At 45.5% G+C, this 27,601-nt stretch overlaps 1 protein-coding gene across 1 annotated transcript in view; it reads right to left on the reverse strand.

The window, feature by feature from the left end:
* TRPC5 (transient receptor potential cation channel subfamily C member 5) overlaps positions 1-27,601 on the reverse strand; it is a 139,519-nt gene that overhangs the window by 101,305 nt on the left and 10,613 nt on the right. Inside the window, exon 2 of the mRNA XM_056809806.1 lies at positions 24,642-24,733. The gene's annotated coding sequence lies outside the window, so the exon portion shown is untranslated. The remainder of the gene's footprint in view (positions 1-24,641; positions 24,734-27,601) is intronic.

Below are 27,601 nucleotides of genomic sequence, written 5' to 3' on the forward strand. Positions count from 1 at the left end.
TGGGTGAAGGTAAGAGGAGGGGGAAGGGAGGGTGCTTCATGATTCTGGAATGGCCAGCCTCCTCTCCATTGCCCTGTCCATCCAAATGAACACTGTTGATTGGCCACCTACTATGCACGAGGCAGAAGGGAGCTGGAACACAAATAAATCCAAAGCCCTTTTGAGGAGAGATGGAATGCCAGCTGGGAGAATGGTTCAGGGCAGGTTTCCTGTAGGAGGAGGCACAGCTGAGCTCAGCCTCGAAGGAAGCTAAGGAGTCTAGGAGGCCCTGCCTGTAAAGGCAGAAAGGCGGGAGAAGGTATGTCAAGTTCGGGGAATAGCAAGGTATTTGGCGGGAGCAGAGAATGTGCAGTTGGGTAAGAGTAGCGAGACGGGTCTGGAATATACTGCAGTGTTTGGCCACTCACTACTTGATCAACCTTGGGTGACTCACTTTACCTTTCTCTACCTCAGTTACCTCATCCGTACAAAGAGAGGGTCTAAATAGAAGAGGCAGCAGGGGGCAGCTGAATCAAACCAGTGCTCTTCATTTCACCAGGATGAATGGCCACATGAGCATCAGTGACCCAGGGCATGACAAGGCAGAGAGGACTTGATGGGTAGGCTGAAGAAAAGGCTCAGTGGCTGTGATTATCTGCCTGAATGGGGCCAGCATTCTTTCCAGATCTCCCCAAACCAGCAGTTCATGCTCCCACTTTTCTTTTTTATAACCACTACCTTTGTCTTAGAATCAATACTATGTATTGGCTCCAAGGCAGAAGACTGGTGAAGGCTAGACCATGGGAGTTAAGCGACTTGCCCAGGGTCACCCAGCTAGGAAGTGTCAGACAAGATTTGAACCCAAGACCTCCCATCTCTAGCCCTGCTCTCAATCCGCTGAGCCACTCTGCTGCCATCATGCTCCCTCTTTTCTTTCCTTTCCTCCTTTCTTATTCGTCTTCTTCTTCCCCTCCCATGGAGTCTGAGGCGGCAGTGGTGGCCCTGCTATGAAGTGGCCAGGCTCCCTAGAAGTTCAGGGGTTGCATAGAGGAGGGCGAGATTCTCTCTTAAGAAAGAGTACACCGGCTTTGGGATCAGGGCAGATGCCCGTTGGAATGACTCCTGGCTGCTCTGCTTCCCCAACATATGACAATTCCCTTTCTCTCTGGACCTCCTTATCTTCCTCACCTGCAAGAAAGGGACGATACCATCTGTAACCCAGACCTTAAGAGGATTTATAAGAAAACAGATGTAAAATGTGGGGAATTTCGGCTAGCTGCTAAGCTAGCCACTCTGTGGACCATCTCTCCGTGTCTCCATCCACCCAATCATTTAGTGAGCCAGTCATCTATCCAGTCTACAATCCTTTCTAGCTTTGAATCCTAAGACACCATGACTAGGCCTTGTAACTCTAGGCTGGGGAAGAATCCACTGAAATGGCAGGCTCTTGGGGCTGCCTGGTCATTTTATTCATCCCTCTACTTCCCAATCTGGGGATGAACTAAGAACAATCTGAATCCAGATCATCCCCAGATTTGGCCTGCCACCAAAGGAAACTGCTGCCTGTACCTGCATGTAAAAGACCTTGCCGATTCTACGTGATCCCATTTGGACTCTCTAAGGTAGGGCGCACCAATGGTATGGTCTCCACTTTATAGATGAGGAAATGAACTCAGAGGAATAGAGGAGACAACTGTGAGTGGGTTTTAACGAGAAGACTTGAAAGATATGGCCAGAGAAAGGATCAGGGTGGGGGGCAAATTCTGATCAAAGCATGAACCAACATGGAAAGTGAGATGACCCATCTTGCCTAGAGAAACATCATGGCCTAGTGGAGAGTGTCCTGGCCCGGGAGTCAGAAAGAAGGAATTGAAGCTTTGCCTTTGCCTTTGCCAAAGGGTCTGTTACATCTCAGTTTTTCCATTGGTAAAATAGGGGGCGTCATGCCTACCTCACTGCAAGGGGGAAGACAGGGAGACTCCTCAGAGCAGAGGCTCTTGGCTTTTTCCTCGTAGCATGACCCCCTTGGGTGCTCTGGGGAAGCCAATGGACGCCTGTTCAGAATCGTGTTTTTAAATGCCTCAAATCAAACATGGGGATTACAAAGGAACACAGTTGTATTGAAATGCTGTCATCAAAACATGAAAAAGTTCATGAACCCCAGGTTATGAAGCCCTGGCCTCGAATCAAACTTGGCCTCTACCCAACCCAAACATTGAGGCTCAGGCTTGGAGTAGGCTTGCTTTCCCAGGGTACAGTTGGCCTGGAATGGGTGGTGGGGCTGGAGTGAGATGGGAAAAAGATCTGGGCCATTCAGCTCTCATCGGGATTGGGAAGCCCACACTTTCTTTTTATGGCGGCACTCCCTACTCACAAACCTTCATCGACTCTACAGAATCTGGTTTGAGTCCATCAACCCAGGCATTGGAGGGAGGCTCTACTTTACGCTTCCTAGCCAAACCCGAGCTCAGCTCATCTTATCTTTGCATTGCTTTAGCTCCTCCTATTCTTGTGACTTTATTTGGGGGTTCCCAACCTAGGATCATGGGGTTCTGACTTGAAAGGGACCTCAGAGATCATTTAGTTCAACAGCCACATTTTTAGATGGGAGAATTCGAGGTACAGAGACAGAGAGTGGAAACACCCTGTCAAAGCCCATCCAACTAGTAAGTGGGAGGGAGAGGCAGGATTAGAACTTGGATCCTCTGACTCCAAACCCAGGGCTCTTTCCACTGTATCATGTGAACTCCCTGGGGGAAGGACCCATGTCTTTTCTGTTACCTTTGACAAATATTCCAAGTGAGGAGAAAGCCGCTATGCCGCCTCTAGAGGCACCTTGGGCCCCTTTGGCTCAGCTCTCACCCCTGAACAAGTTTTTTTAGACATCTAGCCTCCACCTGCAACTTCTACCCATTGTTCTGGGCTCTGCAGAACAAGCCTGAGATCCTTCCTCTAAGTGATTGTCCCCTCAAACGCCTGAAGACCGCTATCATTTCCCCTCCTTCTCAGCTACTCCAAAGTCTTTTCTTCTGTAGAACGACCAGCCCCAGTTCCTTCAGTCAGTGGGGAAGGCATTGGATTGGGAGTCAGGAGGTGTGAGCTCTAAATACAGCTCTGCCACTTACTAGCTGTCATGGTGTAAGTCATTCAACTTCCACGGGCCTCCGTTGGGTCATCTCTGAAACACTGGATGAGACAAACTCCCATACCCCTTCCTGCTCTAAAGCAATGGTCCTCTGCTCCTTCTTGGTGTCCTCTCCACAATTCCAAGCCCAGGCAGCATTCCATAAAGACGTGGCGACTTGGGCCAGATGGAATTTTTCTCCTGGAACCCAAGTAATCTGCCTCCCTTTCCCAGCTGAGGGAGTTCTTGGGTCTGGACTGCTGAGAGATGTCGGGAGGCGAGTGGGGAAGATGGTGAGAAGGGGCAATGTCAAATGATTAGTTTTGCACAAAGTGCTTCAATCTATAGACTCAAGGGCAGCCAACCACCTTCTCTGCCCAATGACTAACAAATAGACAAGGCATAAGGGTACTCACAAGATCAGTCAGACTGTGAGCTAAGGAATGGCAAACCAGCATTGGGGATGCCTGAATGGCCTCGAGCATGGGCACGTGTGCCCACGTAAAGCAGGGAGAGCCAGCTAAGACCCAAAGCCTCAGGAAACACAACTGGCAGAGAGTCGCCTAGAAACTACTTCTCCTTTCTGGCCAGCCAATTTTGCCCTTGTCTGAGGGCATATCACAGAAGCCTGAGATATATAACTGGAAGGGAACTTGGAGGTCATCTATTCTAATCCACCATTTTCCAGAGGAGGAAACTGAGGCCTGATGGGTGGTTTAAGGAGCTTGTCTGGACTCAAAGGTGGCAGGAGTTTGAGCCCAGGTCCTCTGACTCCATGTCCAGTGCTCTTACCATTGGACCACAAAGCCTAGGGTCCAGGATGAGGGAGATGATGGTGCTCCTCTCCTCTGCACTTGTCAGAGGACATCTGGAGGACTGCAGTCAACTCTAGGCAGGTTAGGATGACAAGGGGAGTAGAGACAAGAGAATAGGATGATCCATCTCAGGAGCTGGGGATGTGGAGCCTAGAGAAGAGAAAAAGCTTTGGTACAATGTGGGGCCAGATGTGCCATCTGCCTTCTGGGATAGAAAGGACGGTCATGGGAAAAGAAGGATTAGACTTGTTTCTTCTTGGTTCCCAAGGACAGAACCAGGAGCAGCAGTGGGGAAGAATTACAAGAGGGGACGATTTGACTCACATCGAAGGAAAAGAATCCCGAGGTTCTCTCAAAAGGGTTTCTTCTCATCAGGCATGCCATGGAAGAGCTTTCTGCTCAGGAACAAGGGGATGAGATGCCCCTTCCTATTCAGAGAGTCAGGCACTCTCTTTGATTCTGAGCCAGACCCTCCAATACGAACTTCCAATTTCCTACCGTGACATATTGGTTGTCTCTGACCTGCCGGGTCTAAACGTCTCACCTCTTTGCTTTATAAATGGAGGCAAGGGTCTGCAGGCTCTGCTGGGGGTGGCTGGGTAGTCCAGCTGCTCATCAAAGTGTCATATCCTTCGAGAGGAGGATGCTAGGTTAAAGAAGGCAAGGAGATATCTGGGAAGGAACATGGTAGCTAGATATGGCTCCCATATACCATTTTTTAAGAACTTGGAGAAAATGCATCTCTTTCAGGTCCCATTCATCAAATAAATAGGTTGGGTTTGTTTTTATTAAAAATATGAGCATCGCTGCCGCTGGGTCACTCCAGTGTTGTCAGACTTGATGGGCCCTCTATGGGCTAGTGGAGAGATGTTTTGGAGGGAACGAATATCGTGGCCACTATGCTCGAGTCCAGAGGGATTGCTTGGTTCCCAACCAGGAGCTAAAGAATCTGCCTCCCTTTGAGGTTTATAAGAAGACACAGAGCCACCTGGTTAAGAGCTCCAGCATGCCTTGAGTGAGCCTTCCTTGGCCACCATTTTCTGTCCTGCTTCACCTCCCTCCCCGTACCCAATTCTCCTCAATTGATAAACACTGATTAAGTGCCTACTATGTGCCAGGCACTGTGCCTTAATAAGCACTGAGGATGCAAAAAGAGGCAAAAGACAGTCCCTGCTCTAAAGGAACTCACAATTTCCTGGGGGAGAAGACACATGAGCAAATGTATACAAATTCAAGCTATATATGGGATAAATAGGAGACAGCAGAGGGAGGGAAGGCACTGGAATGAAGAGGGTGTGGGGGAGGCTAACTGGAGAAAGGGGCATTTTTGTTGGGGCTTAAAGGAAACCAGGGAGGTCAGCAGTCAGAGCAGAGGAAATAGAGTGTTCCAGGAGAGTGTGGGGGATATGGAGAAAAATTATCAGAGATGGAGGGTCTTGTTCTTGGGACAGTCAGGAGGCCGGCGACACTGGATGGAAGAGCATGTGTTGGGAGGAATGTTTAAGAATACTCATTGTACTTCAGTTCCTCAAACAATAAACCTACTATGTGCCAGGAACTATGCTAGGTTCTGAGGAGATACCCAGAATTATACCAACTCCAGTTGCTTCCCTTAAGGAGCTTATATTCACCACATAGGGTATGTTTACAACATATAAATCAATAGATAATACAGAATAAAATACTTTGAAAATGGAAAGAGAGGTGATATCTAGGGGGTACTGGGAAGGTCTTCCTGTAAGAGGTGACACCTGAGCTGAGCTTCAAAGGAAGCTAAGGGTTCTAAGACTTGGAGACATAGGAGGCAAAAGTGTGGTAGCTGGAGATGGAACGACAAAGTTGGCAAAGAGCTGGTTGTCCGATCTGACTGAACAGAGTAATTGAGGGGGAGGAATGTGCATGTGTAAAAAATGCTCTCAACAATGCGATTCTGAAGACACACTAAGGTTGGTTAGATGGGTGACTAGAAGAATGGCAGCACTCTAAACACCCATGCAGTACAGTTTGGGGGGGGAAATGAATGAGGCCTGGTTTGGACATGTTGAGTTTGATATGGCAAAGAGGCAGGGGGACTGGAGCTCAGGAGAGAGGTGGACTGGATAGACAGACGTGGGCATTCTCTGCATAGAGACGACCATTGAGCCAACAGGAGCTGATGAGACCACCAAGCAAAATCAGGTGGAAGAAGAGAAGAGGGGACAAGACAGAGCCTTAGGGGATACCCCCAGTCAGGAGGAGTTAGTGACATGGATGACGATTCAGCAAAAGAGACCGAGGAGGACGTAGAAGGCATGATCTCGGATACTGTCGCCAAACCAGAGAGGACAGAGTGTCCAGGAGAGGAAGGCGGGCATCATCCACCACAGAGAGGATGGCAAGGAGAGGCCTGAGAAAGGGCCTTTTGATCAGGATCATCCACAACTCTGGAGAGGTCCTTCCGGTTGAGCAATGAGGCTAGAGGCTAGATTGCAGAAGGCCGAAAGGAGATCGAGAGAAGTGAAAGCATCGCATGTACATGATGTTCCCCCAGATTGTGGCTTTGAGAAGAAGAGGTGGCAGGGATGGTGGGGTCACGTGAAGCATGCTGGAGAAGCTGTGGGCAGCCAGAAAGGATGCAGGGAGACACAGCAGATGGGGAGGGGCATGATAGTAGGGAGAAGCTGCTTGAGAAAAAGGAAGGAAAGGAATGGCTCAGGCACACAAGTAGAGGCCTAGAACTCGGCCAAGTAACCAAAGAGAAAGAGGATGAGGAGAAGAGAAGAGGAAGCTCACTTCAAATGGCCTCGGTGTTCTCTGTAAATTATTGGGCAGGGTCCTTGGCTGGGAGAGGAGGAGGAGGAGGTCTAATGGGAAGGGAGAGTTGCTAGAGGCAATAGAGAATGAGTTAGGGCAGGGGTGGGGGAAGGACCTGGGAGAGAATAAATGTGTAGTGGGCCTGGTCGGCAGAACTTCCTCTGGCTCTGTTCAGCAACTGGTAAGTAGAGTGAGGGAAGAAGCATTTCTTAGCTCCTCACTACATGCCAGGCACTGTGCTAAGTGCTTTATAATTGTTATCTCATTTGATCTTCACAACAGCCCTGGGGGTGGGTGCTATTATTCTTCTCATTTACAGTTGAGGAAACTGAGGCAGGCAGTGGTGAAGAGACTTGCCCAGGGTCACATAGCTAGGAAGTATCTGAGATGGATTTGAACTTGAGTATTCCTGTCTCCAGGCCCAATGCATTCTGTTGTTGCCCCCTAGCTGGGAGTGGTTCAGGCTTGAGGAGTAAGCAATAATAGGCCAAGAGGGCAGGGGTGAAAGAGGACACTTGGGGAACTCCTGACTATTCTGAAAGAAAGTAGTGAAGCTTGCATTTAACCACAGTGGGTTCTAACTCCTGAACCATAGTTCCAACACAGTTTTCATTTCACTATTAGGGCAGTAGTCAGAGGGCCAGGCCTGGAGTCAGAAACTTCTGAGTTCAAATCCAGCCTCAGGCACTTAGTAGCTGTGTGACTCTGGGCAAGTCATTTCATCCTGTTTGTCTCAGTTTCCTCACCTGGAAAATGGCAGGAAAAGACAAACCACTCCAATATCTATGCCAAGAAAAACCCCAAAAAGATCATGAAGAGTCAGACATGACCAAAATGACAGAGTCCTGAAGAACATCTTGATTGATTTGAGTGAGATGTTTAGAAATTTGAGCAGATTAAATCTCTAGGATGAATGCACTGGTGTGGAAAGCAGGATAATCAGAAACTCATGGCCAAGCCCTGTCAGAATGGTGTCAAAGGCTCCAATGAGCTAAGGCTGCTGGGAAGACAGTTCCAAAGGATTTAAAGGGCTCTTTAAAAGCTCTGTTGGGAGGAAAACTGAACAAATCTTCCTCTAGGAGTTCATGGGGCATGGTGATGACCCAGGTTCTGGGCTGTGCTGGTCAAATGGGAGCTCTACAATTAGAGAAGAAAAAGAAATCGAAGGTATTAAAATTGGCAATGAGGAGACCAAGCTATCACTCTTTGTGGATGACATGATGGTCTACTTAAAGAATCCTAGAGAATCAACTAAAAAGCTAGTAGAAATAATCAACAACTTTAGCAAAGTCGCAGGATACCAAATAAACCCATATCAGTCATCAGCATTTCTATATATTTCCAACACATCTCAGCAACAAGAGTTAGAAAGAGAAATTCCATTTTAAATCACCAAAGACAATATAAAATACTTGGAAATCTATCTGCCAAGACAAACACAGGAACTGTATGAACACAACTACAAAACATTTTCCACACAATTAAAACTAGATCTAAACGATTGGAAAAACATCGATTGCTCATGGGTAGGATGAACTAACATAATTAAAATGACAATCCTACCCAAATTAATTTACTTATTCAATGTCATACCTATCAAACTACCAAGAAACTTTTTAACCGAATTAGAAAAAACCCATAACAAAGTTCATTTGGAAGAACAAAAGATCAAGAATATTCAGGGAAATCATGAAAAAAAATGTGGAGAGGGGCCTAGCAGTACCAGATCTTACACTGTACTATAAAGCAGTGGTCATCAAAATAATATGGTACTGGCTAAGAGACAGAAAGGAGGATCAGTGGAATAGACTTGGGGTAAGTGACCTCAGCAAGACAGTCTATGATAAATCCAAAGATCCCAGCTTTGGGGACAAAAATCCACTATTTGACAAAAACTGCTGGGAAAATTGGAAGACAGTGTGGGAGAGATTAGGATTAGATCAACATCTCACACCCTACACTAAGATAAACTCAGAATGTGTGAATGACTTAAATATAAAGAGTTAAATAATAAATAAATTAGGTGAACATAGAATAGTATACCTGTCAGATCTGTGGGAAAGGAAGGAATTTAATACCAAGCAAGATATAAAGAACATTACAAGATATAAATGAATAATTTTGATTATATTAAAAAGTATTTGTACAAACAAAACCAATGCAATCAAAATTAGAAGGGAAGCCACAAATTGGGAAAAATCTTCATAACAAAAACCTCTGACAAAGGTATAATTACTCAAATTTATAAGGAGCTAAATTAATTGTACAAAAAAGCAAGTCATTCCCCAATTGAAAAATGGGCAAGGGACATGGATAGGCAATTTTCAGATAAAGAAATCAAAACTATTAATAAGCACATGAAAAGTGTTCTAAATCTCTTAGAGAAATGTAAATCAAGGCAACTCTGAGGTATTACCTCACACCTAGCAGACTGGCTAATATGACAGTAAAGGAAAGTAATAAATATTGGAGGGGTGTGGCAAAATTGGGACATTAATATATCGCTGGTGGAGTTGTGAATTGATCCAATCATTCTGGAGAGCAATTTGGAACTATGCCCAAAGGGCAATAAAAGACCGTCTGCCCTTTGATCCAGCCATAGCACTGCTGGGTTTGTACCTCAAAGAGATAATAAGGAAAAAGACTTGTACAAGAATATTCATAGCTGTGCTTCTTTGTGGTGGGAAAAAATTGGAAAATGAGGGGATGCCCTTCAATTGGGGAATGGCTGAACAAATTGTGGTATCTGATGGTGATGGACTACTATTGTACTCAAAGGAATGATGAACTGGAGGGACTCCATGTGAACTGGAATGACCTCCAGGAATTGATGCAGAGTGAAAGGAGCAGAACCAGGAGAACATTGTACACAGAGACTGATACACTGTGGCACAATCGAATATGCAATGACCCAGGATAATCAGAAGAATTTAGGAGAAAGAATTCTGTCCACATCCAGAGAAAGAAATGTGGGAGTGGAAATGCAGGAAAAAACATAGTTTAATAGGGATATGATTTGAGCTTTGATGTTAAAGGATGGCTCTACGGCAAATATGAATAACATGGAAATAAGTTTTGAACAATGATGCATTATAACCCAGTGGAACTGCTTGTCAGCTTTGGGAGGAGAGAGGAAAAAGTGGGGGTGGGGGGATCATGAATCATGTAACAATGGAAAAATATTCTAAATTAAAAAAAAATTTAAAAACAAAAACAAATCCAGTTATTACGTGAGAGAGACTTCCACTTCAGTCTTGGCATTTTCCAAGGAACAGCCTAGTTAACTATATATGAAGAGGCTCACTAGTTACTGATGAATATCTTCTAGCTATGGAAACTCACAGAAAAAGAAAAATATCAAATGGTCTTTGGGCCTCAGAAACTCCCTTCTACTTCTATAGAAAAGGTGGCAGAGTGGGGAAAGTGGAAGATGGGTTCATAGATGGAGAGCTAGGGAGGACCTTAGAGGCTGAGTCCAATCCCTCACTTGACAGAGAAGGAAACAGAGGACAAGAAAGGTTGAGTAACTTGCTCAGGGTCACACAGCTAGGGTAGGAATTGAACTGAAGTATCCAGGCTAGCATCTTGCACCATGGCAGGGTACTCACAATCATGGAATTTAAGACCGTATGTAAACATTAGCTTAGCTGTTGGTATTGTAAATATGGGATCCTTGTCCAGTGACCAACAAATGAATAGTTTTAGAGGAGCTGAACCATCGCCATCTTGATCTCCTCACTATGAAGGAAGCAATAAGACAAAAGGCTGTGGTATCTAGGTAGGAGGACACAGGTAATCCTTAGAGAGGCAAAGCCATGAGTTGGCAGAGTTGATTTTATCATGTGTACAAAGGAAGCAAGAAACATCATTACATGTGACATTTGGTCACCTCATCTTGAATTGCTCATGATAATTATTTGCAAAGAGATCACCAAGAGCTGCTTCTGTGCCAGCATCTGTTGCAAAGAATGAGGCAGAGAGATGCTACAGAGTACTTGCTCTAGAAATCCCAATTAAGTCAACATGTTCTTTAAAGCTCATTAACTTCCATGTAAAGGTGAACATAGGGTAAAGCAATGAAAAATATGTTGGAAACCATGATCCAGGAATAAGAAACTAGAGAGGCTGAAGACTGAGAGGCCACAAGCAAGCTTCACTACTTTCTTCCTAAGTATTTTTTTTTATTTCAGAAGACTGGCAGGAGGCATTTGGGTATGTTGAACACCAAATAATATTAATATGGTTATATTCCATTAATAAATCAATAATAAATATGGAAGCCATTTCCTAATCAGCTGTCTGGGTTGTCAAATCATCAACTTGTTAGATCGGGGATTAAAATTAAGGATAATCTAGAAGAAAGAATTAAAATGAGATCTGGCATGCAATTGAAGCAACTCCAACCTATTTAAGCAACCTGTTGATGTTCCAAAATGGGGGAAAATGGATAAAAGCGCAGACATTGACAGCCTAATACTATTTACTAAATACGTGTTACTGATGTGAAGAAACCACCACAATGTGATGTAAGAGTTTATAAAGCATCACAGTCAGTAAATACGGGATCTTCTTGCCAAATAGAGACATATTCAGTCAAGAGCAATACCCTTTTGTAAAATCTTTCAAAAGGAAGATTATTCAAGATTATGAGCAGTTTTACCTCCTAAATACTGAGAAGTAGAGGAGGGAGACTCAAGGGAAAAAATCATTCTGAGGGAATTTAAGGGTGAAGCTTATTAAGATAAGATTTTAGATTTATGGTTCAAAAAGTTAAGTCCTGCAAAACTGCCTCTTGCTTTGGAATTTGCAGCCAGTGGGGATTGCAAGGCAGAGTTCTGTGGAATGTAGAAAGGGTTTTTTTGAGCCAACTGTATTTTCATGAGGGCTCTGACCCACTGGAATTTGGTGAAACAGGAAGTTTTTCCTCTGGAGCTTTTGGCAATTTACTGTGCCAGTTTGGTAATACCAATATCAACATTTAGTGACTGTGACCTGAGAGATATTACCAACTGAGAAAGAAGTGAAGATCTTTCTTTCCTGCTCTTTGTGATCCTGACTGTGTGAAGATAGACTCTTGGCCCAAATTGGCCAGAAGCCATTTTGCCCCCCCCCCAGGCCCATCTTGGAGGCAAGTTAATTAATCAGGATATTAGAAGTAGGTTAGATCAGATCGTTGGGATTTTAAGATCCAATGAGGAGAAATAGGAAGGCATTGAGTTTACTCGAGACAAGAAGAAAGACCGTGAGGTCTAGAGAGAAGTGGGAAAAGCTTAGTGCCCCTGCTAGAATTAGGGAACCCCTATTTGAAACCCTTATTACTAGCCTTTCTTTTAATACAATAAATAAGGTTTGTTTTTGTAATCTGTCTCCAAGGAGTTTGTTACCAGGGTTAACCTGTTACATAACCCTCTTCAGTTCAAAAGCAGTCAGATTGCTTGAGCTATAGTTACAAATGGAAGTTGGATACAGTCTATCATCCACCTTTTCCGTTTCTCTTACAGTTTATATTATTAATATTACAAACTAGAATGAGGACAACAAACAAGAAATGGAAAAGTTGTATCAAAACCTTTAGAAAAAACTCTTCTCCATCCTTCCCTGGCAATGGTGTCATAAAATCTGAACTCTTCTCATCACAGGCATATGGCACCCAAGCCAAGGACCGCTTCCATTCTCCATAAAGTGTAATGCCATGTTCACTAGGTGGAAATTTGTTTAGTCTTATATCTATATTTTATGGGTGGGAAAAATAGACTCTCAAAATTAGCTAGGTGGCACAGTGGATAGGTCATTGGTCTTAGAGTCAATAAGAACCAGGTTCAAATCCTACCTCATACTTTTACTAGCTGTATGATCCTAGACAAGTTACCTTGAATGCTTTAGTTACTTCATTCCCCCCAATAGGGGTAATTAGGCACCTACTTTTCAGGGTTGTTGAAAGGATAAAATGAGGTAATATCATTAAATGTTTTGCAAGCTGTAAAGTGCTATATCTAAGTGCTAGTTAGATGATGATGATGATGATGAAGAGGGTGAGTGGTTAAGTGAGAGAGCCTTGATAAGAACTCATATAACTTTGTTTTAAAATGTCAGTCACCGAAGAATTTAATTGAAGGTTGCTTAAAGGGCAATGGATCAACTCCATGATGGAAGTGAGGAGGCTACACCACATTACCAGTGAAGAGCTAGGCAAGAGAAATTGTGGGCAAGACGTCATTAGAGAACTGTTTACCTGGTGGGCCAGTCATGTAGTAAGAGATCAGGAGAACCACTGGTCTGCCTGTACATACTACTGGTAAGATATCTGGGGGGGAAATCCCTTATACCTTGGGTGGGATTATGGGAAGACCCAGAGGAGAGTTGCATGGGATAGGAAGGCAAGAGGTAGACTGAGATATGCAGTAGTGGAGAAAACACCCACAGTGATGAGATCCTGACAACTCTTATTTTTGCTAATGTTTTCTCTGCTAAGGAGAATGACCTTTGGACTGGAAAGGACAGAGCCGAAACAGTCCATAGAGAATTGCAATCCAAGATATGTGAGGAGATGGTAAAGAGAGTCTCTACTGGCCCTAGACCTTGACGAACTATATCCACGAGTACTGGAAGAACTGTGCTTGCCAAGTCACTGTTAGCCATCTTGGAAAACCCGTGGGCAGCTGGAAAGCAGAAGTTGTTGTCTTGGGCTTTTGAACAAGGGAAGAGAATGGAATCTGTAAGCTCTAGGCCAGGGAGCAGAGAGAAAGCCTCTCAACGAGCCCATGGGCAGCAATCCAAGGCTGTTAGAGTGTTTCCAAGGTGTTTATCAGATGTTGCGGAAACTCAGAATAAATCTCGCCAAGCCCTGCCGAACCACACACTTTTAAAGGCCTCCCTCACTTGTTTTCATCTAAGTAGAGTTGGGGCCAAGCCATCCATCTGAATGTCTGTCTGGACCACAGCTTGTTATTCAAAAGGTCTGAGTTCTGAATCAAAGAGGAACTGGAAGTGTCCCACGGGGACTCCCTGAAGGAGAATCCATGACAGCAGGGTCTTTTCCTCCCCACTGCCCCAGAAGGAGATCCCCTCCGCAAGCCAGGGACCCAAGGACCTGGAAACCCAGACTTCTGGGAAGTTCACACGGTTCACATAGGAATGCCGTCTGTCTTGGTGTGTAAAGTGCTGACCCTTCCTTTTAGTGTGGTCCCATTGGGTTTGGAGGCCCTGGTTAAAGTGCAGAGGCATATCTGGAATCAAGGGAGCGTTCAATGAACCAATATCTGCCATCGGTACCTCAGCTTGAATTAGTTATCTCCCCTGAGGAAGTGAAGCCTGGAAGAGCCATAGGTGCTAGGAAGGGGTCAAAAGGCGGGACCCTGGCCTTCAATCCCACCCAAGACAGACTCTAGGTGTGACCCCAGACACATCACCCAGCCTCTCCAGTTTCACCATTGGTTAAAATGGGGCTAATAAGAATACCCACCTCACAACACTTGTCAGAACCAAAATAGATCAGGAGTCTACAATGTTTTGTAGACTTTGAGATGCGAGAAAGACACGAGCGATTTGCTATTCTATGGCTTACAGGGACTTTATAAATAGCTGGCTCTCACAACAACCCTGTGAGGTAGGTGCTGTTATTATTATGCCCATTTTACAGTTGAGGAAACTGAGGCAAACAGAAGGGAAGTAACTTGCCCAGGTTTACACAGCTAAGAAGTACCTTCGAGCCTGGGACAAAGTAAGCTCTCCTCAAGTGACTGAGGCTGGATTTGAACTTATGTCTTTCTGATTCTAGGCCTGATGCTATGTCCACTAAACTGCCTCAAGAAACTTCTCCTGGCACTGAAAGACTCCCCCTGCCCCAATCTTCTACTCTAACATGCTTCATTTTGTCCCTTTCCCCACTGACCAAGGTAGACCAGGAAGTGGTCTGGGGAACCTACTGAGTGAAGGTTCAAGCCACCACCAACTATTTATGAACTGTGTCCCACACGGGTTCTCAAAGCAAAGGCTCCAAACCATGCCAACATCTGCTGTGGCTCCAGGTCAGAGCTTGGGCAAGTGCACAGACACTCTTGGCAGGCCCTGTTCCTCCCCCAGGATTCAGAGGAGAGAGAGGGCTGAGCAAGCGTGGAGCCACAGATGGACTAGCAGGCCTAGTGGTGGTGCTCCACTAAGAAGTACTAGCCTCCATTCTCCTCCGTTCAATAGGGTCGATCTTGGGCTGCTTGGGCTCGTCCCAGTATCTGGGCCCCTCAGGGGACTCCAAAGCTGCAGCTCTGCGGTAGATGCCAAGTTGGCTCTGGATGCTAGACAAATGGGCCTCAGTCAATGTTACGAGGAAATGGTTCCCTTTTCTTCACCTCTTCCCAAAGGTTGGAGCTGTCAAAGAGCCTGCTCCTCATCGCAAAAACATGGCAGATCTAGCGTTTCCTGCCCAGGCCAAGATTTTGCAGGGCCGAGCAAGGCAGGCTTTGCATCTGCCTGGCGTAAGGAAGTTGCCTGGGCCTAGTGCCTTGAGGAGAAGGCTCCGTAGAGGCAGGGGCAGGGGCCGGGATAGTCTATAGAATAGCTTGGCCAGCAGCAGGGAGGAGAAGGGAAATGAGGGGGGCAGAGGTGAGAAGAGAGAGACTGGCTCCAGTTCCAGGCCTGGTTTGCTTCAAGGCTCAGAGGCTGAGGAGGTCAACCATGTTTGTTCCTTTTTCTGGTAAGTTAAATCGAGTCTCTGTAACAAGATTACAAATCTCCTAAGGGTGAGAGAAGGTGTCTGGGCCTCTGAAAATGAGTCCATTTACCAAATGCCAGATGGAGGCCCTGCAGGCCCAGGCATTTCTGTTCTATAGGCTCTTGGGTGAAGGCATCTTCCTAAGCCAATCCAATTGTGCCCTGCCCTGCCCTGCAGCTCCCCAAAGCTCCCATGTTGGTTTGTTCTGTAATTCGTTGATTCATTCCTCCAGCCCTCACCAACACTTACTCTGTCCAGATACTTTGTCAGGCACCAGCGATACAAAGACAAAAAGGAAAACTGGTCCTGCTGGCAACAAGCTGACGCTTTACTGGGCAAACATGGATACAGAAGCATCTGCAGAATATAGCCAAAGGAAATACAGGGGAATGGGTGGGGGGACACCGGAAGTGAAGCTTTTCTTCAGCTCTGGCTGCTGGAAGGCGAAGGAAAGGCCTCCCTCCTTTGGAGAGCTGAGGGAAAGTTGAAGATGGATGGTATATCAGGCCTAATGGACAGCCATGTTGTTTTCTCTTCCTGTTTCCAAAACAAAGAACATTTTCATAACTGTATCTTTGTGGGCAGCTCGTGCCCGCCCCTTCCTCTCCTAGCTAGCCTTGATTCAAGTGGAGATCTTTTTTTATAGTTTTATCTGAAATGTTTAAAAATGATTTCTGTAGGAATCAATCAAATAATGGCCATTTATTAAGTGCCTATTGTATATGCCAGGCAATGTGCTAGGCTTTGGGGATTCAGAGGAAAAACAGAAAGTCCCTTTCCTCAAGGACGGAAGAACCTATGGGGAGAGAAGATCTGCAGAAATAAGTAGATAAGATGATATAAAAAATCAACACAAGGTAAATGGGAAGGGGTGAACGGCTCTCTCGGTAGGAGGTAAGAATTAGGAAAAAACTTTTTGGAGGAGGCTGGGGTTGAGTTGTGGCTTAAAAAAGTAAGGCGCTCTGAGGAAGAAGTGAGGAGGGACAGGCTTCCACAAATAAGGGGCACAGCCAGTGCAAGAGTGTGGAGGTAGGAATTTGGGATGGAGGATCCCATCAAATGAGACTAGAAAGGTCAGTCGAAGCCAGGCTGTGTTGGACAATCAATACTAAATAGAGGAGTTCACATTTGATTTTGCAGGTAATAGGGAGCCAGTGGAGTTAATTGAGTAGAAGTGAGTCAGCACTTTAGGAAAGTCGCTTTGGTAGTTAAGGAAGACAGACCGGAAAGGGGAGAGGTTGGAGTGGAGCAGGGAGCCAAAATAGCAGGCTATTGCTATCATCCAAGCAGCCATAAATAATTTGAACTAGCATGGTCGCTATAAGACTTTCAGCAATAGGGAGAGCCCCGTGGTGATCATATCTTCCTTTTTCTACATTGGCCCACGTTGTCTGACAGGAGATTTTGTTTTTTTCATCATTGGCTTTAGAGAAGGGGCAGCAGGTAGACCCAGGCAATGGACCAGAATAGTAAAATTTGAGACTGTCCCTGAAAAATCTGGGGTCTGTACTCTTCTCTGCCCACGTCCTCCTTTGATAGTTTATCTTGGCATGGAGGTGACCCCTGGGCTCACGAAGACCAGATCAAGGGAGCACAAGCCCTAGCAGGTCTGGCATAAAGGTCCAAAAGGCAGGGATCGAAGTAAGCATGGTCAGTGGCTATGCCATGTGAGGAGTGGCGCAGAGAGGTCAGCTGCAGGATGATGCATTCCCAGGTCATTTCCTTTCTTCTCTTGGCAGTAACCCTTGAAGGCCTTCTCCTAAAGCACTGGAATGTTGGGATCTGCTTCTGTGGAGGGAGTGAACACCAAAGCACAAGAAGCAAGCCCAGAGACAGATCACAGCAATATGTTGAAGGCCCAAGGGAGGGAGGTGTCTCCACTTGGCTTCCCCATGCAAATGGAAGGGAGATCAGAAATCTCCACCAAGTCATGTAAGCTGGCAATAAGGGTGTCAGATGCTTGTGTCTACACTGGGACACCTTCCCTTTGTTTGGGGAGTCTATCTGAGGAAGTCTAGTGACACATTCTTACTCAAGAGTCACATTTGCTGCCCACATCCAGAATCGAAGGAAGCGCTAAATTGTAATTCGAGAAATTTGAAAATAAAGGGGCCATTTTCCCACCTAAGGTCGTGGATCGCCTGAAACCAATCCATGGATCGCTAAGGGGTCCACAGACTGAAGGTTAACAACTACTGCTGTACCAGAACACACAGAGTGACAAGCGAAGGGAATCGGAGATTCTAAGCCAAGGAGACCATCACAGAAAACGAGTGGGAATGGCTCACTGCTAATGTCATCCTATACATAGTTCTGAAACTCCTGAGCTCCTCGCCTGCTCCTGAATCACCCCACTAATAACCAAGTTCAGGGCGACTGACCAGTTTCCAGTATATCTTTCCAAGAAGAGGAGAGCCGCAGGGACACGGGCATGACTGAGCGCACGCACACATGTACACCCACAACGTAACCAAAGCCCCCAGGTTGGACAGAGGAGCTTTTCATTCTCTGTAGGGGAGGGCTATGGAGCCTCTCCAGGGGACCCCAAACCAATGAAGCAGCAGTGGTGCACGCCCTTGGCTCTTGTCCTTCATTGGTTCTGTGAGTTCTACGCATTGTAGAGATTTGGGGAAAGAAGGTGAAATCTCTAACAACCCTGAATGTGTTCCCTTTGGGAGAGGACTCAGATGCAGGTAAACTGTGAATTGGGAGGACTGGAAAAGGCCCTGGAGACTGAGAGGAAGGCAGAGCTTCATCGAGGGAGGGGAAAGGAGTATGGTCTTTACTGGGCTTGCGTGTGAGTCCTTTTTGCTGGTTAAATAAAACTCATCACACAGTCAATATTTTCTTGGTCAGAGAGCATAGCATGAAAACTGAGGGCCCTTTTCCTTTGACTTATGGAGACCTCAGTGGAAACGAAGGAACTCTTGAGAAGGGGCAAGTGGTTGAGAGCACGTTGGTGAAGATCGACCAGGGCAGAGACAGAAGCGATGTTGTCATGAGAGTTCTGTGCAAGCGATCTTGGACAGAAAGGGGAAACACATGAGGAGTTTAGAAAACAGATCCCAATCCCAGCAGGATATAGCGGGGGGAGGGGGGGAAGAGAGGCATGTCAGTTAACTGGACATCTGCTAGATTGCTCTGCCAAAAGCTAAGCGACTAACAATTTCCTGGCTTGACTTAATGATAATTTCATCGTTCAAGAGGTAGAAAAACCAATGAAGAAAACTGCAATTCTAGACCCATTTCTTGCCATCAAAGAGCAACTGGTTGTTGGGCCAGAAATGATGACAGTGTTGGGAGGAATGGGTGCTGCATGTTGGCATCTGCACTGGAGGAGGCTGGGGATACTCTCTCATACCCTCCAAATCTGGGGAAAGCAAATTTCAAATAGTTCAAAGGAGGCCTAAAGTTCTGGGAAAGAATTGCGTTTAGGACAGACGGAAAGCTCTCAAGAATGGAATTCTCAAGAAAAGAAGACAAGGTTCTGAAGAGGGGGAAGTGGCTTAATGAGCACAAATTGGAATTTCCTTAAGCAGTGTGGATTTAAGGAAGACATATACAGAAGATGTAGCTAAAGAGGAACACGAAGGCATGGCGTGGACCAGTAGGAAGATGACAAGAGTGCTAGGGAGCAGAATGAGTTAAAGCTGATGAGCAAAGCCAAGGGCATCCCCAAAGGGATTGGTTTTTAAAAGCTATCCCAGGGAAAAGAGGAAGGTCAAAGAAAGGACAAGGCTGCTGATCAGGATGGATGGGACATCATAGACAACTGAGGGAAGGCAAACTCATTTAATTTTTATTCCACTTGTGTTTTCTTTTTCAAGGAAAGTGATGCACATTTTGGAAAGGGCAGGCCCAAAGTGGCTAATAGGAAGCTGGAAACCTGACCTAAGTAGGGAGAAGTGAAGAGCTGCGCCCTGCCCATGGTGAGCTGAGCTCAAGTCACCAAGCTCTGGTGATCTAGTTTCCAACGTATGAAAGATCTGTAAGGTGGGGTGGCTGAGGCCCTGTCAGTCTGGATTTTGGAAAGGTCACAGAGAATGGGAGACGTGCAGCAAACTGGAGATGGGCCAATGTCCTGATGTGAACAAAAAGTCAAGATAGTGAAATCTGCAAGCTAGTTCTTGACTTGGTTTGCCTGCAAAATTCTAAGATGTACTCTTAAAGAAATCACTCGTCAGCTGGTGGCACTGGGTCTGCAGTCAGAAAGACCCAAGTTCAAACTCAGTCTCAGACACTTACTAGCTGTGTGATCCTGGGCAAGTCACCTTATTTCTGTTTGCCTCAGTTTCCTCAGCTGTAAAATGTGGCTAATAACAGCACCTATCTTGCAGGGGTGTTGTGAGGTCCAAATGAGATAATATCTATAAAAAATGTATAGCACGGTGCCTTGCACATAATAGGAACTGTAGAAATGCTTATTTCCTTTCAAATTCCCTCCCATCATTAGCAAACCTTCAGCAAAGGCAATAGTAATCAAAAAGGAGCAGCATAATTTTATTGAGAACAGAGCATGCCCAAAAGGTAAGTGGCCCAAAGATACAGGGAGTTTTCAAAAAGGAATTAGAAACCATCAGCATGTCTCCTTGAGTCTTCTCCAGCAGATGGCCACCATTTTTCTCTCTGCCCCTTGTCATATGTTCAATCACTCTCTATCTACTGGTTCCTTCCCTGCTGCCTATGAACATGCTCAAGTCCTCCCAACTTCATTAAAAAAGGACCCTCGGACTTTTGAGAAAGAACATTCTCCACATCCAGAGGAAGAACCGTGGGAGCAGAAACCCAGAAGAAAAACAACTGCTTGATTACATGGGTCGATGGGGATATGATTGGGGATGGAGACTCTAAGGGATCACCCTAGTGCAAACATCAATAATATAGAAATAGGTCTTGATCAATGACACATGTAAAACCCAGTGGAATTCCTCATTGGCTATGGGAGGGGGTAGGAGGAGGGGAGGGAAAGAACATGAATCATGTAATCATGGAAAGATATTCTCAGTTAATTAATTAAATAAACTTTAAAAAGCAAGGACCATCAATCAGATCCAACCATGTCCACCAACTCTCTCCCTATATATGTCCTTCCTTTTATGGCTAAACTCCTTCAGAAGGCTTTCCACTTGTCTCCATCTGTTTTGCTCTCACTCTCTCTTATAAACCCTTTACGATCTGACTTTGGACCTAATCTTTCCACCAAAACTCTTCTCTCCAAAGGTACCAACGATGTGTTCGTTACCAAACCAGATGGCTTTTTCTCAATCCTCATCCTTCTTGACCTCTCTGCAGCCTCTGACGCTGCTGCCCAGCAGCTCCTCTTGGACACTCTCTCCTCTCTCTGGGTTTTCTGACACCACTCTCTCCTGGTTCTCCTTTCCTAGGCTGATTGATTCAATGAAAACATGCTCCAAATCACTGATAATAAGATATGCAAATTAACTCTGAGGCTTCACTTCAAACCCTGAAATTTGGCAAAGAGAGAAAAAATGGAAGAAGTCGCCATTGGAGGGACAGTGAAAAAACAATGTCGATCATCCTGATGTATTAGAGGTGGTCTGACTCCTGGGAAACCACTTAGAATTAGGCAAGAATACAGCAGCACACCCTTTGGACCAGATGCCATTCGACTGGTTCTTCTGACTGGAACTCTCGATTCTACTCTATGAAAACTGAGTTTTGACCGGCCATCTTTCCCCACCTCTTGCCCCAAACCAGGCCTCCACAGGGCCTCTTGCCTCTATACTAGGCTGTCTGCATTCTGGCTGTCATCTTCATCTCTCTGGCCAGACTCCTGGGCTCTGACCCTGGGGAATGGGCTTCTGAGAGTTGAACTTGCAACTCGGCTTCTTCTGAACCATGCCTCCTGGTCATCTCCACCCCAGGCCAGCGACCCTGGCCCCTGACTCAGGCCTCAGCTCCTAGGCCCACCTCTTCTCTTCCTACCTGGAGGGAAGACTGTATATTCCACAGGCCAAGAAAGCTGTCATTATTCAACTTGCAGTTAGCTGGCCTTTTGGGGTGGGGACTTGACACACATTAGCAATAATTAAGGTACCTCAAAGAGTGATAGCTATTATTTGCCAAGGCTTGGCAATATGGCCTGGAGAATGTGCATCCTGGGAGAACTGAATAGGCTTTGTATTTCTCTTTCTCCAGTGCCATCTGCCCAGGAGATGGAGTCAGCCAGCAGGTCCTAACAATAGCAGATCTGTAAATCCCAGAGCCTGAAGGGCCTTTGGAGCTCTAGTTCAAAGCCTTCAGTTTTACAGGTGGGGAAACTGAGCCCCAGAGAGGGGAGGAAGGACTTGTTCAAGGCACCAAAGCACGATTGGTTAGAACCTGAGCCTCCTGGCAAAATCTCAGGTTAATGGAAGTGTGGCGAAAGCCAGCCTGGTGTAGACATGGGTCGCTGAAGGGCTGGCTGGCTTCTGTTGAGCAGTCAGGGAGGGGACCCATAGAGGCAACTCTCTGGGGATGGTGCTATGTACAATGGAGAGCTCAGGCCCTGGGCTGCCCTAGTTACCTGTGCTCCCTTTCCTGGCCTTGAGGCTCCTTCTGCTACCTAAAGCTACTGCCAACATGACTGGATTTGTCAGAGAGCTTAGATGACCACCAGGAGGAAGCAGATGAGAGGCCCTCGCCCCAGAATCCTCATCTGCAGCGGCTGGCACCAGCCTAGGCTGCCACCTTTGTTCTCCAAACCCACTGTGGATAGGGGCTGCCTGTCTCAGTCTAACCTGTTGTGGCCGGGTTTTTGAGACTTGCACAGAGTAGAAACTGGCTTCTAAATGTCCCCGGCTCCATCTGTGTCATTGATGGGATGCTGGGGCACGGGGGAGAAAGGGTCAAGCCACTGTGGCAAAAGCTCTCACAGCAGAATGGCAAGCCCCAGCGAGGCTTCCAAAGAAGAGAAGGGCCATTAATCAGAAAGACAAAATGTCCTCATTCTCCCAAAGTTCCTGCTCTCTCCTCGTGGCCATTCCAGCTTTGCTTAATGCCCGAAGACTCCGAAAATGAAGTTTAATTGTAATCTCAGGACTGGTCTGGGGATTTCATTAGGCCAGGAAGAGCTTAATGCTCGAATTTATGAGCCAACTCTTGGCTGGGCTCTTCTCCAGGCCCCGTCCTTTCTGCCCCCGTTGGGAAGGCTGATAAATACAGAGGCAGCACATTTCTTTTCAGGACAGCCTCACTGCAGGGGCCTCTGGCTGGGCTCAGTGCCTTTTTTCCAATCTTGGCTGACGTGGTGAAGTCCCAGCTTACCTGGCCAGTGCTAAGCTTGGCCTCATGTTAAAGCAATTGTCCTTGAGCAAGGACATAGAAGACCACGGAAGGGTTTATGGGAAGCTAGGTGGTGCCGTGGATAGCGTGTCAGGCCTGGAGTCAGAAAGACTCTTGTGCGAGTTCAAATATGGCCTCAGATGCTTCCTAGTGATATGACCCTGGGCAAGTCACTAAACCTAGGACTGAACAGCAAAAGAAGGTCAAAGTTTGAACAGGGTGTGTCCTCAGGCAGATCTGGGCTCAAAGCCTAGGCTTTGTCTTAGTAAGACCTGACCTCAAGCAAAGGTAAAAGGGACAATTTTGTTTATATAGAATTTTCAGAACTGGAAAGGACCTTCTGAGGTCACCTACTCTAGTCTTGGGCTTCAAAACACCTTTGGCTTCTCCCATCTCCTCTAGTAGCCAAGCTCATTGTTCCCTTCCCCTGACTGACTCAACCCTGAACCCAAGTCCTTGGCTTGTAAATCGAATGGCCTTTTCTCAATCCTCATCTTTCCTGACCTCTGGTAACGCTGGACATTGTGGACCAGCCTCTCCTCCCAGAAACCCTCCTTTCTAGGGTTTGGTGACCTCATTTGCCTCTACAGTTCAGTCTGGATCTTCATCCAGGTTCGAATTACATTGCCTCCAAGCCTCTGTCCCGAGCCCTCTTCTCCTGTCTGTCTAGATAGAGTTCCCCTTGATGACCCCATGGGCTCCCATGAATGTAATTAGCATCTCTGTGCATGTGACTCCCAGATCTAGGGGGCAGCCCTGGCATCTCTCTCGAGCTCTGTTCTGGAATCACCAATATCTCTTGGACATTCTGGACTGGATGTCCTGGAGGCAACTCGAACTCAATATGCCTTTGCTGCTTTTCAGGCATTTCAGTCGCTTCCTACACTTTGTGACCCCATTTGGAGTTTTCTTGGCAAAGATATTGGAGTGGTTTGCCATTTCTTTCTCCAGCTCATGGACGCATGAGGAAAGTGGGGCCAGTACAGTGAAGTGACTTGCCCAGAGTCACTCATCTAGGAAATGTCTGAGGCCAGATTTGAACTCAGGACGATGAGTCTTCCTGACTCGAGGCCTTGAACTCTATCCAATGTATCACCTAGATGCTCTCCCACTTCTAAACTTCCCTCTCATTGTACAGGATGCCACCATCTTTCTAGCCTCATAGACTCAAAAATCTTGGTGTCATTCTTAGTTCCTCAGTTTTCCTTCACCACCACCCCATCCAATAAGCTGTCAAGTCTTGTTGATTTTCTCTCTCTCTTCTGTGTCTCTTTTTTTCTCCCTCAACTAGTACCTGAGGAAAGGCTCTTGTCACCTCTCACATGCACTACTGAAATACCCTTCTAACTGGTCTTCCTGCTCTAGTCTCTCCCCCCCATTTCAATCCATACTCCACACAGACACAGTGATTTTTTATGTGTAGGTCTGACCATGTCACTCTGATTCTCAGTAGACTCCAGGTACTTCCTCTGACTTCTTGGATAAAATTGAAATTCTGTTGGTTGGCATCTAAAGCTCACCATAAGCTAGACCTGCCCTGTTACACATTACTTGCTCCCACACACTCTTACGGGCTCAGAAAAGTGGTCTTCCTGCAGGTTCTTCCTCATGCCACATCATCTCCCATTTCGGTACCTTTCCCCTCATTGGCTACAGCCTACATCTATGACCTCTGCCTCAAGGACTCTTTGGTTTCCTCCATCACAACTCAAGGGCCACTTTTGCCATGATGCCTTTCCCAGTCCCTCCAGCTTCTAGAGCCTTCTGCTCCCTGCCCTCCAAGGTTGCCACATAAGTGCTTGGGTATGCTTTGAATATATGTCTCTCTCTGGGTGTGTGTTGCCTCCTCCACTAGACCGCAAGCTCACTTAGGGCAGGCACTGCTTCATTTTTGTACTAGTGCTTAATAAATACTTATTGACCGATTGATTGGACTTACCTTCAAGGGCTGGTCTTGGCGAAGGAGGATCTTCTACTTTTCCGTACACCTGACTCCAAGGGCAACAGGATTTCTATGGTCCCAGGATCTCCCTAACAAGAAAAGGGATAGGATTAGAATTTTCCAGTTCTCCATGATGGCATTTGGAATCTTTCTTACTGTTTCAAATAAAATGCCAACCACTGAATACTACATTTAGAGAATCTCAGGGCTGCCTCCCTTTACCCCCAAAGCAGAGCAAATAAGAGACTGGCCTCGTCCTAGAAAATGCCAATCCTTTCTTGGTTAAGGAAGGGCAACTAACAGGGGAAAAAAGACTTAAGGAACGCTCATCTTATCTTCCTCACAGCCTGTGACTGGTGGCCATAAAGACTTCCTCCATGTCTTTCAGACATCCTCTAGGGCAGAGTCAAGATAGAAAGTAGCAGGAAAAATGATAGCTGAGCTCTCCAACACAGCTCCCCCATAAAATTCTAGAACCCAATTCTAAAATTCTATACCCAGTCCTGATCTGGACATTAAAAAAAATCACAGTGATTCATATTTCCATCCCTGGTTGGCATAGGAAGACAGAGAGGTCTATGGACACTGGGGACAGAGTCTGGCCAGGGGCATGTTGGTAACAGAGCATTCTAGTGCTGCACACCAAAGAAAAAAGCTATGCTAGCCCCATACAGGGGATCCCCAATTTATTCAAAATGTGGAAGCAGGTGTCAGCTGGCATCTATTTTTCACTACCAAATTCTGGGTCACAGATCTCAAAGGTAAACTGAGCAGGGGATGACATTCTAGAGTGAGAAGCAAATACTATGCACTGATCAAAGAAAAAGTTTAGAGGCAAATAGTAGTTATGTGGCTCTAACCCCAGGAGATGAGCAGAGTATCAGCTTCAGCCTCTGGCCAAGGCTGATGATGGTAACGGAATGACCAGGGCAGAAATTCAGATCAAAGGGGAGCCTACAGTTCTAGAATTCTGAAGTTGGAGAGCTTTCCAGCTGTCTGATAGTGCTTGATTACAGGAGGAGTCTACTGGAACTTCTAACCAGGAATAAGCACACAGGAGTGTTGAGGAGACCCAAACTTAGGTCAAGAACTTGCAGAGCTCAGACTAGGAGGGCACTGATTAGATTCTGCACTGAATTATACCACGATGGAAGCACTTGGAAGCTTGCAGGTACCCAGACTGAATTGTTCAGAGATCCTGGAATAGCACAACACTTGATACCCAAAGAAAGCAGCAGAAAAGACCTAAGAGGACAAAAGCTCAGCTCAAGACATTCCTACCAGAGGCAAACAGAGAATAACAGCCTTACCATAAAGTCACAAGCCAGGAAGCAGTCTGGAAGAATAAAGCATAAAAAGAAATCCCACCATAAAGAGCTCTTATGGTGAGAGTGATGCTCAAAGACACAACCCCTGAAGAACAGAATGGCTCCAAGATACTTACAAGTAAAAGTCTTAAAGAAAAACATCACTTAGGCACAAGTTCAACTAGAATTTATAGAAGAGTTGAAGGGTTACCCCCCCCCCAATTCTAAAACTAAAATGAAAACGTTAAAGGGAAAATGAGAAGAGAAATGAGAGATAATGAAAGAAAGATTTAGAAAGAGAATTAACAATTTGGAACAACAGGTACAAACTCCATGAAAATTAACATTGAACAAATAGAAGCCAACGACCACCAGAAGACATCAAGAAATATTAAGACTGAAAAGTAGGAGAAAATGTCAGGTGTCTAGTAATAAAAACAGATCAATGGGAGAGAATTTAAGAATCATTGGAGGATCCAAACACCATGGCAACAATAAAAACAAGCTTCCAGATAGCTTAGTTAAAAAAATCATAAAAGAAGACTTCCCAGATCTCTTAGAACAATAAAAAAGCAAAAAAAGAAATAGAATCCACTGGTCATATCCCAAAAGAAACTCTAAAGTGGAAACTTGTAGGAATATTATAGGCAAAATCTAGACTTTCCAGATCAAGGAAAAACAATATTCTGAGCAGTCAGAAAAAAAATTCAAGTGCCCACGAGTCACTGTCAAGATCACAGAAAATTTAGCAACTACCACTATAAAGGAGAGGAGAGCTTAGAATATGGTATTTCTGAAGGCAAAAGATACAGGGTTCTAGCCACAAACAACGTACCCAGCAAAACTGAATATAACCCTATAGGGGACATTCGCTCTTTAAGGAAATAGAAGAATTCCAAGCATTCTTGATGAAAAGACCAGAGATAAGGAGAAATTTTGAAATACTTGAGTCAAGAAAGGCATAAAAAATAAACATGAATCAGTCATAATGGACTAAAAGAGAAACTGTATACCTTCTCTTTTAAAAAGTAACCCTTACTTTCTATTAGTATCAATTCTAAGAGAGAAGAGGGGCAAGGGCTAGGCAATCAGGGTTGAGTGACTTGCCTAGGGTTACTCAGCTAGGAAGTGTCTGAGGTAAAATTTGAACCCAGGTCCTTCTGACTCCAGTCCTGGTGCTCCATTCATTGACTTGCCTAGCCACCTCTGTATACATTCTAAGATAGGGTGATAACACAGGTATTCCTTTAGAACTCCATCATTAAGATGAGAGGGAGTTGAATTAGAAGACCTGAGGGTGGTTTGATTATAATAGCTAACAGTTCTATTGAGCTTATTATGTTCCAGGCAATGTGCTGAATACTTTACAAATATTACCTCATGTGATTTTCACATCAACACTGCGAGGTAGGTGCTATTATTGTCACTCTTTTATAAGTGAGGAAACTGAGGCAAACAGATGTTAAGTGACTTTCCCAGAGTCACAGAGCTAGTAAGATTGATGCTGGATTTGAACTCAGGCCTTCCTCATTCCAGGCCTGGTTCTTTCTCTTTCTACTGCATCACCTTTTAGAAGAATGTAAGGGGAGGGGAAGAGTAATGTACTGGGTGGAAGGAGAAAGAGAGGAAGGATGAGGATAATTGTCTCAT

This window comes from Monodelphis domestica, chromosome X (assembly GCF_027887165.1).
Source record: "Monodelphis domestica isolate mMonDom1 chromosome X, mMonDom1.pri, whole genome shotgun sequence".
Lineage (NCBI taxonomy): Eukaryota > Metazoa > Chordata > Mammalia > Didelphimorphia > Didelphidae > Monodelphis > Monodelphis domestica.